This window comes from Hibiscus syriacus, unplaced genomic scaffold (assembly GCF_006381635.1).
Source record: "Hibiscus syriacus cultivar Baekdansim isolate YM2019G1 unplaced genomic scaffold, ASM638163v2 tig00116989_pilon, whole genome shotgun sequence".
Taxonomy (NCBI): domain Eukaryota; kingdom Viridiplantae; phylum Streptophyta; class Magnoliopsida; order Malvales; family Malvaceae; genus Hibiscus; species Hibiscus syriacus.
Genome location: NW_024063508.1, coordinates 5888785 through 5905386, shown reverse-complemented (window position 1 = coordinate 5905386; position 16602 = coordinate 5888785). Strand labels below are relative to the sequence as shown.

The 16602-nt window shown below is 33.5% G+C and overlaps 2 pseudogenes; both read right to left on the bottom strand.

The window, feature by feature from the left end:
* Positions 1-6008: 6008 nt before the first annotated feature.
* On the bottom strand, positions 6009-10426 carry LOC120193095 (annotated as a pseudogene).
* The window catches only part of LOC120193144, a 44228-nt pseudogene continuing 37456 nt past the window's right edge, over positions 9831-16602 (bottom strand).

Genomic DNA, 16602 nt, shown 5'->3' with positions numbered 1-16602 from the left:
TGTATAAATCACGCATGTGGTGGAATTTTCTTATTCGATATTAAATTGTTGCTGAAATGGTGCTACTATGAGAGAAATGTGGGATTTTGGTGTTGTGTGTGCAGGTTAAGGGGACTTGAGGAGAAATGGATTAATGCTGCAGAATTTTGGACAACAGTTCTAGGAGCATAAAAGAACAAAAGAGGATATTTTGTGATAGTTGTTCACGTGAACCCATAAAGCCAATTGTGCCCCACATGTGGAGAGAATGTTTTGCATAAGCACACAAGGAATTAGGGCACAAATTGTGAGTTAAGAAATAGAGGAAAATGTGTTTGCTCATTCTTCTTCTCTCCTTCGTGGTGACCTCTATTTTTGAAGCTCCAAGAGATAACAAGTTGAACTTTGAGAGAAGCAGCAAGCTAAAGGTATTTCACGACATATAAGATCTTCTTCTTCATTAGTGCTATTTCATTTCTCTTTATTTTAATTAATGGGTTGTATTATTCTAATGAGGATGGATGATTTATACCTAGTCATGAAATAACTTTAGTTGTTTTGGATTTATTGTGGATGATTATAACTTATCTTTATGATTGTTGAAACATTTCTTGTTTTACACTTACTTTGTTCACTATTTTGGTTGCTTATATTTGTAAGATCTTGCGAGAATTAGCCTTAATCAATGTTTGATGCTTAATATTCAAGAGAGTTAAGCGTAGATCTACGTGAACAATGGGGGTTAAGTTGAGAAGAAAATCCCTAAATCATTTTAGTGATAAGGATATGGTTTCAAAGACTAAAAGTAGTAGAGCTTCATAGATAGTAACTTGCTAGGGTTTATGGAGAGATATATTGCTTTAGCATGTCCACTATTAGTTTCTTTCCAGGGATAGCTTAGAAACACTTTAGTAAAACTCTGTCGACCAGCGTATTAAGGGAAGATGTTAACTAATTAAATATAAGTTATGGGAGTCCATAATATACCCAACCATTTTATCCTTCTTGAATGTTTTACATGTGTGAGGTCTCGTATCGTTGTCTTATCTCATAACCCAGTTCTTAACACAATTTTACTACAACATTCCTCTACTTTACCTTTTTGTTACAGTAGTTCATACTCTTCTTATTTTGTTAGAGCATTCATCTCACCTTGTTCAAACCATTTACATACATTATTTGTTTATAGATCTAGTGTGCATATTCTTTACTTAATTTCCCTCCAATCCCAGTGCAGACGATCTCACTCATCACTTCATTACTTGTGCGACATGTATACTTGCACAGTTTGTGAATCATAATACACATGCAACATATGGTAAACAAATAAGGTTGTGAGTTTCGCGATACTATGCGACCCCGAGCTATACCTTGATGCTTACCCTTGTTGTGTGTTGATGCATGTTTGTTCATGACTATTCCTGTAGCATGTTCATATGGAGAATGCATGTAGTGTAGTAGTGTTACTTGTGTGGTACTAACCTTGTGAGCTCAGTGCGATATTTGAAAGAGTTGCACACCTAGATTAGCGCGACTAGGCCAAGCCTCGATTTCCAATTTTGCGTTTGGATATCTCTAAAGAAACTCCCATATTTTACTATTTTTTTTCCTTTCAATTCTTCCTTCAACCAAATAGGAAATTCCCCTACCGTCAATCAAAATAGAATGTGAAAAGTGGAATCCCAAACCATAGATGTACGAAAAAGGCAAACAAACAAAAATACCAACACTTTTTCAATACATATATGGAAATAAACAAAATACAAGAAAATTTAAAAATAACTGAATAACACAAGCAACTTTGACTACACAAACAAGAGATCAAAGTTGTAATCTACAGGGTACAATCATAACATGAAAACATCGATCATACATTGAAATTAATATGGTTGTAAAGCTCAATTCCAATGAACCAAGCTCCTTCTTCTTCGTCTATTTCGTGCTGCGATGTGCGTATAGCTCGTCCAATGCATTGTGTATTGCCTCGGCCGCTACCCTGAGCTCCTCCGCGGCCTCCATGAAAGTCTCGGTGGAAGTTAGGGATGAACACTCCAGTCCCTCGTGACGGCGGAAGGTCTCCGACGTACCAAAATAGGTTATTTCCTAACGGAATGAAAACGGGAATAGGAGTTCTGACTCTATGGCTTGCCATTGAAGAGGAAAAGGTGAATCTTGATAAGGAAAGTCAAATGTTTTATAGGACTTCCATTGTTAGAGGATGATGAAAGATGGCTTGTGCGCGTATTTCTTTTTGTTTCGTTGTTAATCACACAACATTGTACGTAATATATGTGATCAAATGGTTATTAAAATGGTTATTAATATTTAAGTAAGTTTTATTTTTCCACTAAAATTTTAAAAATAATAAATTAATTATCAAATTATCGATTATAACAAAAATGATTATTAATGTCAGGATACATATTTGTTTTCCCACTAAAGTTTCATAAGTAACAAGTGACTAATTTGTAACAAAAGTTCACTGCACCATCATCCTTATTAAATTGATGATATGGTAACGTTAACAAAAAGGTTAATATTTATTTTTACTCTTAAATAATTACTAAAATGTTAAATAAGTATTAAAACAATGATTTTATATTTAATTTATCTAAAAGGGTTTTTAATTTCTAATTTTTTCCAAGTACTCGTCACATCACTAAATTCATCTGAACCATCTACCCTTGATGCAGTTAGGGATGGACTTAAGCGAGCTGTCACCCCTGAAAATTTAAAATTATCATATATTTTAATTTTTTTATGTATTTTCTATTGAAAATTAGTTTTCGCCCTCTAAAATTTTATAAGTTCAAGTTCGTTCTCCCTTGAATTTTATAAGTTCATGTTTGCCCCTTAACAAAAAATCCTACCTCCGTTCTAGATTCAACACCAACAACGAGCGTGGGTGCGGAGATCGCTTGATTTAGACCGAAAAACAAGATTTGATCCCTTACACTTTCCATCTCATCACGCTTCTACTCTTCTTCGTTCATCTTAAGAGTCTACATGTTCTTGGAAACTAACGTTTAAAGTTTGGTCAATGAGTATATTTCTTCTTCCTTCTCGGCCCATGAAGTAGAACTTGCCATTAAAGGAAACAATATCCTGAACAAAGTGCAAAGTTTCAAGCATACTCCAGACCTTTTCGCCCGACCTCAAAAAAGCCAAGCTAATTTCACTATATAGACCCGGTATTGGGGCTCTAAAGGATGATCGATATGAGTATACTTCATGTCGAGCAGTATATTCATGGCCTAGTTCAATGATTTGAAAGTTGTTCAAATCCAATACCATTAAAAAGTTACCGAATAAGTTAGTTTCAGATCAGAATCTGTAAAAGGTGTTTATGAGAGAGTGGTCGTTTCTACCGATAGATGTGTCGGGAAAAGTTAAGGGCCGGGTAAACTTTTTGTGGAATGCCAAGAAGAGCAGACAGACTGGATTCTAAGAATATCGAACCCAGTTTCCAGGTGTTTGCCGATTACAAGTAGAAGTTCCGATGGGAGTTGAGACCGGTTGGCTGCATCTTTTGTTTTTGGGTAAACTAGATATTTGTTCAATCACCTATTTGATGTTTCATTAATTTATTTAAGGTAAAACTAAATATTAATTTATTTATTTTTTTGACATTCCTCCGTCATCAATTTAATGAAGATAACAGTAGAGTGATCATTTTGTTTCAAATCAACAATGTTAGTAGTTAATTTGTTACTTCTGAAACTTTAATGAGAAAAACAAAAACTATTTAAATATTAGTGTTAATTGTGTAATTTACTCAAATTTAAAATCCTTATGAAGGAAAATATAAAAAGAAGATAAACTACTCCAATGGTAACTAATGCTTGGGTTATTGTTTATTTTCACCATTGATGTTTGAAAAGTCATAAATCGGTCACTGACGTTATCGTTTGCTACAAAATGGTTACTCGGTGTTAACGACCATTAATAATCGTTACTGCAGTAACGGAATACTAACGTGACACGTTAAACCTGATGACTTAACATGTTTAACCGACCGTTTGACTCTTCTTTTTCTTCTAAACCGTTAGTGATTTGCTGTTAAACATAGCTATTGAAACAACATTCTCAAATGGGATAATATGTTAGAGAAAAACATGGAAAAATATAACCTTTCATTCGCCTCAGAAACATGTACCCCACGTTCATCCATGTCTCAAAAATGGAAAATCCAACACGATCTCACTAAAATCCCCATTATTTTACACACAATTCGTTTCTCTCAAAACACATCTTTTGGAAGAGGGAATTCTCGGGAGATTTTTCCTTATTCTATACACAGCATGCAGCAATTACAGTCAAAGATTTCGACAACTTTAAAGATGGTTGCCGTTGTCGTTGTCAAACAAGAAAAAGACAGTTTAAAGCTTAGTAAGTTGTTTAATTTTCGGGGTAAATCGTTGGGTTCGAAGAGTACGGGCGTCAACAAAGGTGGTGGTGGTGGGTCGGAAGAGGCAGCGGAGAATGGAGGGGTGGAGGGAAGGGAGTTTCATCAGCTTTAGCACTGTCGAATGCCATTACGAAACTTGCCGGTACTGGTCCCTTTTCCTGTTAATTACTACGGATTTTTGGTCTAATCTGTGCAAAATTCCTCACCGATGTTTCATCAATGTCTTGTGCAATTCCTTCACCTGCATTGAACTTCTGTTTTCTGTGAACAATCGCGCTTGGAGCCGATGACAGCTGAAACGAGAGCAAGGTGGAGAAAAGAGATCGATTGGCTCTTGTTTGTAAGTGATTGCATTGTTGAACTTGTTCCCTCTCAACTCAACAGAAGAACAAGGATGGATCAAACATTGAGGTTCCTAGTTTTCTGCTACCCTTTTCTAACTCCATCTAAGCAATTATAAAGCTATAACTATATCTATATATTTTTTTGTTTGATTTTCAGATTATGACCAAGAAGAAGAAGAGTCAAACTATCGGTCAAACATGCTAAGTCAACGGATTTAAAGTGCCACATCAACATTCTATTACTGCAGTAACAATTTTCAACGACTATTAACATCAAGTAATCTTTTTATAACAAACAATAATGTTAATGATCGATTTGTGACTTTTCAAATACCAGTGGTGAAAACAAATACTAACTCAAACATTAGTTACCATTGGCGTAGTTTACCCTAAAAAGAAATCCTATACAACGAATTAATGAGAATCAACTGGCGGCAGAGTTAAAAAATTTTGTTTACTTTTTAGATTAAAAAAGCGTAGGACATCATTTTTTATTAATAATTGAAATATTGATATGATAAATTAAACATAGTTTAAGATTAATTAAAAGAAGATGAATTGAAATTTTATAGCTTTTAGATTCTGAAATAGCCTCTTCCTTTCACCACTTCCTTTATGGGTTTTGGTGCTCCAACTTACTGAGAATAGCCTCTTCCATTCACCACCTCCTTCCTTTAAAGATTCACAGTTCCATTTAAGCCCTTGCAATCTTGAACAAGGATCAATACCAAACTGAAGTTAAATTCCCTGGACTAATAATGTGCATATATATATATAAAGCAAACTAGAAGAGATGCTCTTTGAATCCAACATTTGCCATAAAGAGTAGATGTGCGTACTCAAATTTGGAAAAAAAAGCAACGTTGCAAGAAGAAGCAAAATTACGTATTGAGGCTGGATGACTAAGAATTTCAGAATTTGATTCTGATAAAACTGAATATACAATGTCTATCGAAACAATTGATTACCGGTTACAATGCTGTTATGATGCTGTACAATCTGGTGAATTCCAACATGGAAGTTACCAGTAAACATCGAATCACTGTAAATTCATAATGACAAGGCAAACACGCAGTCCTAAATTTGCTAATGTAGCTGCATGCAAGCAATTTTTTAAACAGAACAGAAATGTAAAAAGTCCAGAACCCGGTGGCTTTCAAATACGAAAAGTCTGCAAGTGTTTACCAAATATTGCATTGAGCCAAAACACAAAAATGATGTTCTGCATTGCTGTCAAAAATTGTTATGGAAATTCAAATGATTATTTTAAACTAAGTTGAGATGTATAATAGATTGAAAAGGATAAAGAATTGAGTGTTTAATAATTTCATACCCAAAAGAACTTTTTGAAAACCAAAAGAATTGAGAGTGTCTAAAAGTCCTAGCATGCAGCAGTGGCTCTAGCCTGGTGCATAATTAAACCATACCAATCCATAAAATGCTGCTAGCCACATACAGTGCCTAACTATGTTACTCGAATTCCAATGTGTCGGATTTTCCAAGATTTCCAAGTATTTGGAGAGTACTTGGAGGATCATGTCGTTGTATCCAGACAAGAGTGTCAAACAGAGATATTTCAATAAAAAGAGCCGGGGCAAATTTGGCACCTAGGTATATATATCTTGCTTGAATAAAACACTCAATGAGAAATGACAAGGAAAAAATGCTACTGACCTTGTTTGTTTTGCCATGGGAACTAAGCTTGATGCCTGAAATTCCACAACAAAAACAAGCGCCATTTGGAGAAACAAAAGAGAATCTATGAACTGTCTCAGCTTGTGGATCTATACTTGATTGAAGCAAATCTACATCATCTTCAGCAACATAAGAAACTCTATTGGTTCCTCATCTTCTTTAACAATCTGCTCATAGTAAATAATCTATCTCCACATTAGAAGGTTAAAAGGTAAAAGAGTTGATTCACATCTATTCTTCGGCTGTATACAAAGGAACATAAAAATAAGACAGAATCTCGCAAAAGAGAAATCACAGACAAATCTTACAAATTTCTTTTATAGAGGTACAAAGGTTTTCTGTATGTTTTCTTCTCTCCTTTTTACTTTGTTCGTAAATTAATAAGATTTACACATTAATCTCCTAGTTTTATATGAAAGATATTAACTTTAAACTAAATGCAACTTTGTTAATTATTAATGGTTTTTATAATTTATTTTATAATAAACCCCCGGTTCAACCAGGAAGCGGAAGTCCAAGCTCAATACAACCTCTGGGCCAGATTTGATAATGGTGGTGAAAATCTCAAACAAAATTCCACTCTAGCATAAGCATAACAAGAACATTTTATTTGAAAAGAGAATAGATCCCTAAAGAACAATCCATGACACCAATCTTATGCTTGATTGAATATAATCTAATAAGTAGCACGGCATATTTAGTTAAATTCACCAAATCAAACATAGATATGGTTCCTTTTTAAAAGGATTAGGAATTATGCAATGATATTTCTGAAACATCTTGTGGTTATCATATTTTTAAACATTGATATACAGTTGTTAGGGCTAAAATCTTATTCAGGATCTTAAATCAGAAGCAAACATGCCATAGAATATATACCATAACGCGTGAATGGACATGAAAACAAGAAGTAAATAATATAATGTCCAAAACTTCAAAAATATCAATCACCTTGACGGGGATATCCTTTGGCAGACCCACTTGAGTTAGAACATCATAACCAACTTGGTACCACCCAATATCCACTCTATCCATCATCATTCTGCTGCTATCTAACTGAATCGAGCTTTTCTCCTGTTGAAAAGACCTTCCTATCCAAAAATATAGAATCATATCTTCATTTTTGCCTAAGGCTGTAGTCGGAAAAAAATTGCAAAAGCGGATTTTGAATCTAGATCAGTTCTATTAAATTTTTTCATCTTCTCTATACTGGGCTAGCGGTATACTAAAGGCTGAAGTACACCAGGGCAAGCTGGAATACTTTCCTCCATTCTGTTTGGAACAGAAGACGCAGGACCATCACAAGGAAGATTTTCTGGACTTTCACAAGTTTTAACAAAAGCAGAGCCCGTATCACGTGAATCAGCATTAGCTAGTCTACCAGGAGATATCTTCAAACCGGAATCTTGAATCAAAATATTCACACCATTTCCACCACCACGCTTGGAGTTGAAGACAATTTCAATATCTGATTCACATGATGAACTAGAATTTTTATTTATCCCGATCCCATCTTTCTTGGCAAGAAAACATGACCGCTCATTTGTGTTTCTTACATTATCACTCACCACCGGCAGCTTGAGAGACTTTGACAAACTGCCTCGGCGTTCAGCAAGAGAAGGTGAAACCTTTTGTACAGGTGATGAAGCGGATTGAGAACAAGGTTGAGAAGTGAGATCAACACAGCCAATTTCCATGCTATTGGATTTATGGTGTGAAGAAGTTTGGGATGAAACAAGAGACAAGTTAGACAGGTTAGGCAAAGTTGAAACTGGAAGAGTATATGAAACAGCTAAAGGTGAATCAAGAGAAGATTCTGAAAGGTACTTTGAACAAGTGCTGGAATCAGAAGAGATAGAATCCGGTGAAAGATAAGGAGGTGAGGAGGATGAAGATGAAGAGGATGATGTCCATGACGGTGATGATGAATGAACTATCATCATGGAATCTGAATAAACCCTGTAGTGCAATATCTTTGGTGCGGAAACAAGCTCCATTACACCAGAGGCAAATTAACATCGAAGCATGCTCCAACTGCTTTCTCTTGCAGGAAGGTGGGTTTCGACTTCATTCTCGGATAAAGCAAACGGAGGGACAAAACCACCCTTTATAGCCTTCTCAAAAATCTCAAATTCAACATTATATGAATCACCTTTTCTCTCACCATGGCAAATCTTAACTGCTGATTCCCCTAACTCGATTTTATTTCCAGATTTATCCATCAATCTGACAAACAGCTCCTAGTGCATCCCTTTCCATGATAGATTCACAGTTTTGGCCAATCCAAATATATATTGCAGAAGGTATATGAACAATAAATGCACCTCGAGAATCCAGACCCAAAGGAGACGGATCATTCAGCATTTTAGGGACCAGGTGCAAAGGATCATAAGGTGAGTGAGGTGCCATTCTATACATCCTCAATAAGGAACTAGGGCTCAACGGGAATGCATGGACCCTCTTTTGGCACTGTAACAACTGGCAAGCAAAACCCATATTCGGATCAGCAATTCCTCTTGCAGCTTTTACATACTGAAAGGCATCATCGAAACTCTGTCCTTCTCTCCACATAAGATATGCTATCACCAATGATGTGGACCTCGATACACCCTGGCAGCAATGAACAAAAATTCTTCCACCCAGCTCCTTAACATCTTCGAAATAATCAAAAACATCATAAAGTATGCTAGTAATATCCTCTGATGGACTGTGGACTGTCTTGCAACCGCAAAGTTCTGTACACAAAATCGGCCTTGAAATATTCCGGCCAAACAAAGCCGACACAATTTAAAACATGAGTGATACCATTCGTCTTGAGTATTTCCCTATCCTTCGCAACGGCATCTCCACCGAGATAAATATGCTCTGCCACTTTCGAGCATTCTTTATCGAAGAAAGCAATCTTGTCCCTCTTTAGAAGCCAACCATTCTTATCATTATTCCACTGAATTGATGATAAATCAAGCTTCAACCTCTCACCACTCTTGCTCCCACTTGGGGTTGGCCACTCACCAAAGTCATCAGAACTAGCTTTCGGCCACTCATCCACACTCCTACGTGCAGTGGCTGCAAAGGTGGCAAACAGGACCTGGCCTTACAATTCTGTTGTGAACGTGGAGTTAGAGGAGGAGGAGGAAACTGGCGAGTTTGTCCATTATTATTTGTACCATCATTACCTTTAGGACCTTCTCCTAGATTCTTGTCCTCGGTTAATGGAATTTGGCCACTCGTCTGGGAAGCGGACCATGAAGCTGAACGCCAAAACATTTTCCGTGAGCCGGAAACCTGGCATGACGGAGCCCTAGGACTAGCAGGAGCATCCTCATTGCCCACCATTTCCACTTTACAATATAACCTTTAGTAATATTGCAAGAGAAACAAAAAAAAAATCCCAAGAAAGCTCCCTACTCTTTATCCACAATGCTGCCACAATTACATATACAATAATAAGCTCATCAAAAAAAATATATGAAACAAATCCAAAAACCTAATAAAAACCCTAAATTTTCACTATTTTCAGCATACGCAGTTTCAATACTTCAATAAAAATCACAAACTAGAAGAAAGAAAAACCAACTTGAAAAATTAAAAAGGGAAAAGAAAAACCCTTACTTGAAATTACGAGTGGAGATAGCAGAAGCAGAACTAAACCCAATATGTGAAGAAATCAAAAACCCATGTAGATCAATCATGAAGAACAAGTCTCTGCAAACACGAAGAGTAAAGAGTAAATCGAAATCCCATCTTAAATGCTACAAGTACAGAAAAAAAAGAAAAAAAAGAAGCAAAGATTTCAATAGAAAGAAAATCGATTAAAAGAATGGAAGACCCAACCTGAAAATCTATCAGTTTTTTTTTTAAGAAAAAAGAAGCATGAAAAAAGGAGAAAAAAATAGAGATTTGGGAGTTACAGAAGCTAAAGGAAGATGAAAAAGCCCTGGTGGAGTTAGAGAGAGGGAAAAATATCAAAAACCAAAAAAAAAAGGAAAAGGATGAGTAATGAAGGGATGATACCAGTCTTTTTTTTTTCAATAAGTTTCTTTCTTTATTTTATTTGACTCTGTTTGAGAGACTGAAATTTAGAACTGTTCCTCAACATTAATTCTTATTCCGGTAAAGTACACAAATGGTCACCAAAATATAGGGTATTATTATATTAAGTCTCTCAACTATTAAAAATTATAAAATGATCCTCAATACTATATAATGTTGTTTTATTAAGTCCCTCGACTATTAAAACTTACAAAATTGTCATCTGACTATTCAATATGTTTCAAACTTATCATTTTTATTAAAAAATTGGCGGTTGTCTAAGTTAGATGTTAACATAATAACTAGAATACGATAGTCGTTTGAGATTATGATATCAGTTTTTTTTTATCATGGTCGACAAGTTAGCGTTCAGCTCATAATACCATCAATTTTTAACAGAAAATGACAATTTTGGAACATAATAAATAGTTGAGTGACCATTTTGTAAATTTTAATAGTCGATGGACTTAATAAAGTAGTACCCTATATTTAAGGGACCATTTGTGTACTTTACCCTTCTTATTTTTAGAGGTGTTCACTATTTGATCATTTGTCCATTTTTCTTATTTTAAAATATTTTAAATCTAATATTTATCTTTAAAAGATTACAATTAATATGTATAAATCTTTATAACGAGGACTCGTGGTTGATTCAATTTCAAAATTTTAGCATCAACCAACTTACATAAGTGGTTAAAAGAATCGTTCTTGTTTCTAAATGTCACTTGTTCGAACACGAACAGTTACAGTAGGGTGATTGAGTGTTCATTTTCAAATGATCGAGAGTATTTAGAACATATATTAATTTATAATCACCTTAAACTTAAAAAAACTTCAAAATTTTAGGATTTTTTAAGTAAAAATTTTAATTTTAAAAATATTACTATTTTAAATGATTAATTTTAAAATGTTAGCATTGCGTGTTATTTTTTGGATAAAATAAGTTTTAAAAATAGATTATTAATAATTTTTTATTTAAAAATAATTATATTAAAAATAAATAATAAAAAAATGCAATATAACTTAAAAATATATTAACACTTTTAATCGTATAAAATATAAAAAATATACATATAGTTAAATAAAATAATATTTTAAAGTTATTTTTTATTTTATAGTGGGGTTATGTACGTAAAATAAAATAAAATTAGGAAAAATTAGAAAATAGCATAATTACCTAGACATGTATGACAAGAACAATATAATTACATTTTAACTTATAAATCATCATTAATTGTAAAATTTTGTACTATACATTTATATAAGTTCCAATTCTAAATAATATTAAATATTATAAAAAAATAAACCTTACCTTTTTTTATAAATAATTAAGTATTATAAAGTAAAACTACAGATAAAAATAAAATTTACTAGAATTGCAAAAATGTGTTATAATTATATATAAAGAATAATTATAAATTGTAAGTTAATGTTATAAGAAAAAAATATATAAGAACTTCGTATTTATATATATATATATAATAAAAATATATTTTATATATAATTAATGTTATAAGAAAAAAATGTGCATACCTAAAATGATAATTAAAGGTCGGATGTAACATCCTAAACTCGAATAGATGTTACATCGGAAACACCACTAAAATTTAAAATCTTTTTAATTTTCATTTCAAAACATGATACGTTCATCAAAATAGATGCATAATAGTTATAAAAATACTTTTATAAACCAAAAATCTGTAACACATAGTTTAAAACAAAATAATACAAGTAGTTTAAATTAAAATAATACAAACTTAGAGTTTCAAATTCAAATATAATAACAAGGTTCTATGTATACATATGCCCGCTAAAAGTAACAGTACAATACTCTAGAAGGAATGTTGGAAGTCCTATTATGATAGTGCTCACCGAACGACTCAAGCGACTAACCTACAAACAGGAAAATCCAAATGTTGAGCTTACAAAGCTCAGTAATATAGTTAATCTAGAACATTATGAATTTCTTAAACATAAGCATGATATAAGACATGATTAAGTAATAGGTACATACATGATCATGATCAAGTGTACTTAAGGTTCAACAGTTCTATCAAAATAGTACGAGTTTCATGCTTCCCTTAGTCTACTGTTAAGGGTCTCGTCGTGAGTATGCATATACTAAGTCTCTAACCACAATATCATACAATTATGCATCATCATATATAATACATAATCATCACACAAACACTGATAGCACCTGATATCACAATAGCCTTCAGGTACTAAACACATATTGGGAACCCAGTGTCACATAAGCCTTGGTAAAATTCTCATCAATCATACAAATGATCTCTCGGTCATCACATAACCTTCTTGATGTGATCCCAATCAGCACTTACTTTCTTCTTGATCTGGTTAAATCATTGAAGTTCACCAAGGCTGATTCAAAGGGAGTTCTACCTTACTTTATGTTTGTATTTACCTCTTAGGATATGCTTATCATATGATATCATTCATCGCATGAATTTGCATGAGTTTTATTAGTTGCATGACATCCATTGCATTTAATAAGTGTTATGTTCATTTAAACATGCATTGCATTTAAAGCATCTAGTTCATTTAAGGAAGTAGTTCATTTATGCATATTTAGATCATTTAGTAAGCTACTTCATTCATGCATCTAGTTCATTTAATAAAGTTACTTCATTAATTAAACTAGTTCATTCATCAAACTAGTTCATTTATTGGACTAACTCTTAATTTTTTAATGCATGTTTTCAATTAAAGATTGAATAAAGTTCACCTTTGTGTCTAGGTGCATGAGAGAAGTTGAACGGTTTCAACAGATGCAAGAATATCGGTCAGAATGTATTCTAATTTTGGATGCGATACAGACGTTTTTGGGTCCAGAAATCAATTGGAAATTATTCATCTATCTTTTATCTTTTCAACGCCTTTTGAATCACCTCAATCCGATATCGGGAGCTTTAGATATGACCGATTTACTGAAGACACTGCATGCTGGAATTTTCATTACGGGAATTTTATACAAGGATGATTTGGATGAGTTTGAGCCAAGGAAGAGTCCTTTCATCTTCTACTAAGAGACAAGCCATTTAAGTTCATCTTAATTCACCAATTCAAGGCATTCAAGGTTGATGTTATCACCCATTGAAGGTTATTCATGTTCAAGCAAGGGGACATGTAATAACCAGCATTCAAAATTATCATTCAAGGTCTTTATCATCTTTTGAAGGATGATCATATTCTACAAGGGAACAAGCAATGAAAGCTGACTTTATTTCATTTAACCACCAAATTTAGTGATAAAATCAACAAGGAATTTGAAGAGACAAGCTGGTTTGGACATGTAGGATGTCCACATTCATCCCATGACTTCATTTATCCTCTTTTCTTCCATTTGCAAGCAAAGTAAGGCAGCCCAAGAGTCACCCCTCCTTTTTGGACGAATTTAAGGTTGGAATTATCTTAAATTAAAGCTTAATTCAACTATTTTCAATCTACATGGCCAGCCATCAACGGATAAGAAGAATGACAAGTCATTTAATTAAATTCAATTAAATTTAGGTGATTGTTTTATTTTAATTGTAAAAACTCTTCATATGGTGTCTATCAACACTATAAATAGACACCTCCATTGATTTGTACATATAACTTTTTGCATAATAAACTCTTTGAAAGGTTGCTTTCATTTTAGTTCTTGGATTAGAACTCTATCGGTTTCTTGTCAGTCTTGAAGCCTTCCTCCATTTCATTTTTTTAATAATGTTGGTTCCTAGCTCACCTATAGCTAGTGGGTCATGTTCCACACTCTATCACTTCGATTTCATCTTTGTATATTGTTGGCTCCTAGCTCCATATAACTAGCGGGCCACAATCCATACTTTTTATTTCATCATTCATCTCCCATACCATAACATCTTTTACCTTCACCATACTGTCATTCTTTCCACACTATAAATTATTATCACCGCTACACTTTTCCCATTTTCCTTTATTTCCTTAAACCACAACAATCATCACTCTTCCATCACCATCAAACCACTTTATCATAACCTAAAACCTTTCATTTTCAATTTACTTATATCAATTTGTTTCTTGTAATATTGTTTGTGCATTTTTAGTCTTCAATCAAAGCACTGTGAAGTTCTTACTAGAACCACGATTGGGCAACATCGTATATGACTTGAAACACATAATCGATATCATATCATTTGGTATCAGAGCTAGCCAATTCAATAAGTGTATCGTATCATTTTCTCTCTCACGGGTTAGTAAAAAATTAAAAAATTAAAAAAATAAAAAAAATAAAAAATAAAAAAATAAAAGAAAAGAAAATTTTAAAGAGGGCGAGAGCAATCTTTTTCATCTTTGAAAAAAATAATTAAGAAGGTTTCGTATTTGTTTCATCATTTCTTTCATTATCTTTACGATTTCATTATCTATTCTTATCTTTGTTCTTTCTTGTAGCCATTTCTTTCTTTACTCACATTATTCTCCAACCAAGCCACAATTGTTTCAGCCGAAGTCTACGAGACGCCTTGTAAACCTCGAGGGAGTTCCACAAGAACTTTAAAGGAAAGTAAGAGAGGTAAAATGCAAGAGTGAACATCAGGGGTAAAAGCCATCCCGAGTGAAACACGAGTGTAGTTCCTTTTTTTTTTCTTTGGAGTGTATTGGTGAGATTTTGTGTTGGTGATGTCTATTTTTCATTTTTTTATTACTAATAATGTCTCGCAATTATAGAGACAATTATCATATTTTAGGAGGTAATGCCCAAAATGATGGTGGTGCACCAAACTTGCAAATACAAGCCATGACACGAGAGATAAGGAGTTTGTTTCAAAAGTATCTCGACCCAAACTCAAAGAAACTGAAGTGAATGATTGAACGACCTTCTTGTTCACAAATGCATACATCGGAGATCAAAACAAAACTAAAAAGGAGATACGACAATCAATCTTTTTTTCTAGTTCTACACCCAATTAAAACAAAAGATCTTACAATGAAGACCCCAATTTTCTAACAAGAAGCAATGTCAAAAGTTTAACGCGAAGTGATCCAAGGAATTTTGTATCTTTCAATCCAGAAAGTCTAGCTCATCTTCAAGTGTTTTTGATAATTTTGTCAAAGAAACACAATTGCAAGAACAATTATAAAAAGAAAGTTTATGCAAAAAAGAAGAAAAAGCGAGAGTTGAAAATGACATTGAGAGCATTGAAAAAAGAATTGAGAGTGAAAATGAGCACATTGAAAAACAATAGTGTGGTATTGAAGAGATAGTTCAAATGAAATATTAAAGTAAAAGATAAGAATGTGAAGAGTTGGAAAATTTGTTTTCTACTAACCAATCTTTTCTTCCTACTCATCCTCTTGATTTATAGGATATTCCAAGAGCATACCTTTACAAAATGATGATTCAAAAAGCATGTCCATTGAAGTTCCAAAAGGAGTGACACTTGAAGTTTCAAAGGTTGAATCGCTTGAAATTCCAAGGGAAATGTTTATTGACATTCCAAATATACTCTATATATTCGAATAACCTCATAAAAGGGAAGTTTCAATGAATCTGATTCTTGAGAATGTCAAGGGCCAAATTCCATTCATGAACTTTCATGAATTTTCTATGTTCATTCATTTTATTAATAGTGTTCCATGTTCTAACTTAGATTTGTTTTTTAGAACATTGATTCATGGAACTTCTCTTGTTTGTGATGATCGATTCAAGGAGATGAAACAAGTATTATCGATCTATTCAAGGTTGATAATGTGGAAGGGCATGAATATTAAAGTTGGCAAGATCTACCTACTTGAAAAAGTCCAAAATAATTGTGCACATGCAAACCCAAACCATTTATTCAATGAATGTTTACAGGAGCTTCATGCATTAACCAATTGGCATGATGATTCCAAGGGACACCATGAAGAAAGATCACATGAACCAATGCATATTTCCATGAAGAACCTCAACCATCGACCACTATCTCTGAATATTCTTGGGTTTGTTTTCTCTGTCTCTTTAAATTTGATTTCCTTTTCTACTAATCTAGTTTTGATTATAGGAAACGAAAGGAGACATCCTTTTGAAATAGAACAACACCGAAAGATAAGAGCATTTGAAGATAAATGTTCTTTAATCAAAAGTTGTAACCTTTCAGACCAAGGAATGATTCAAAGGAC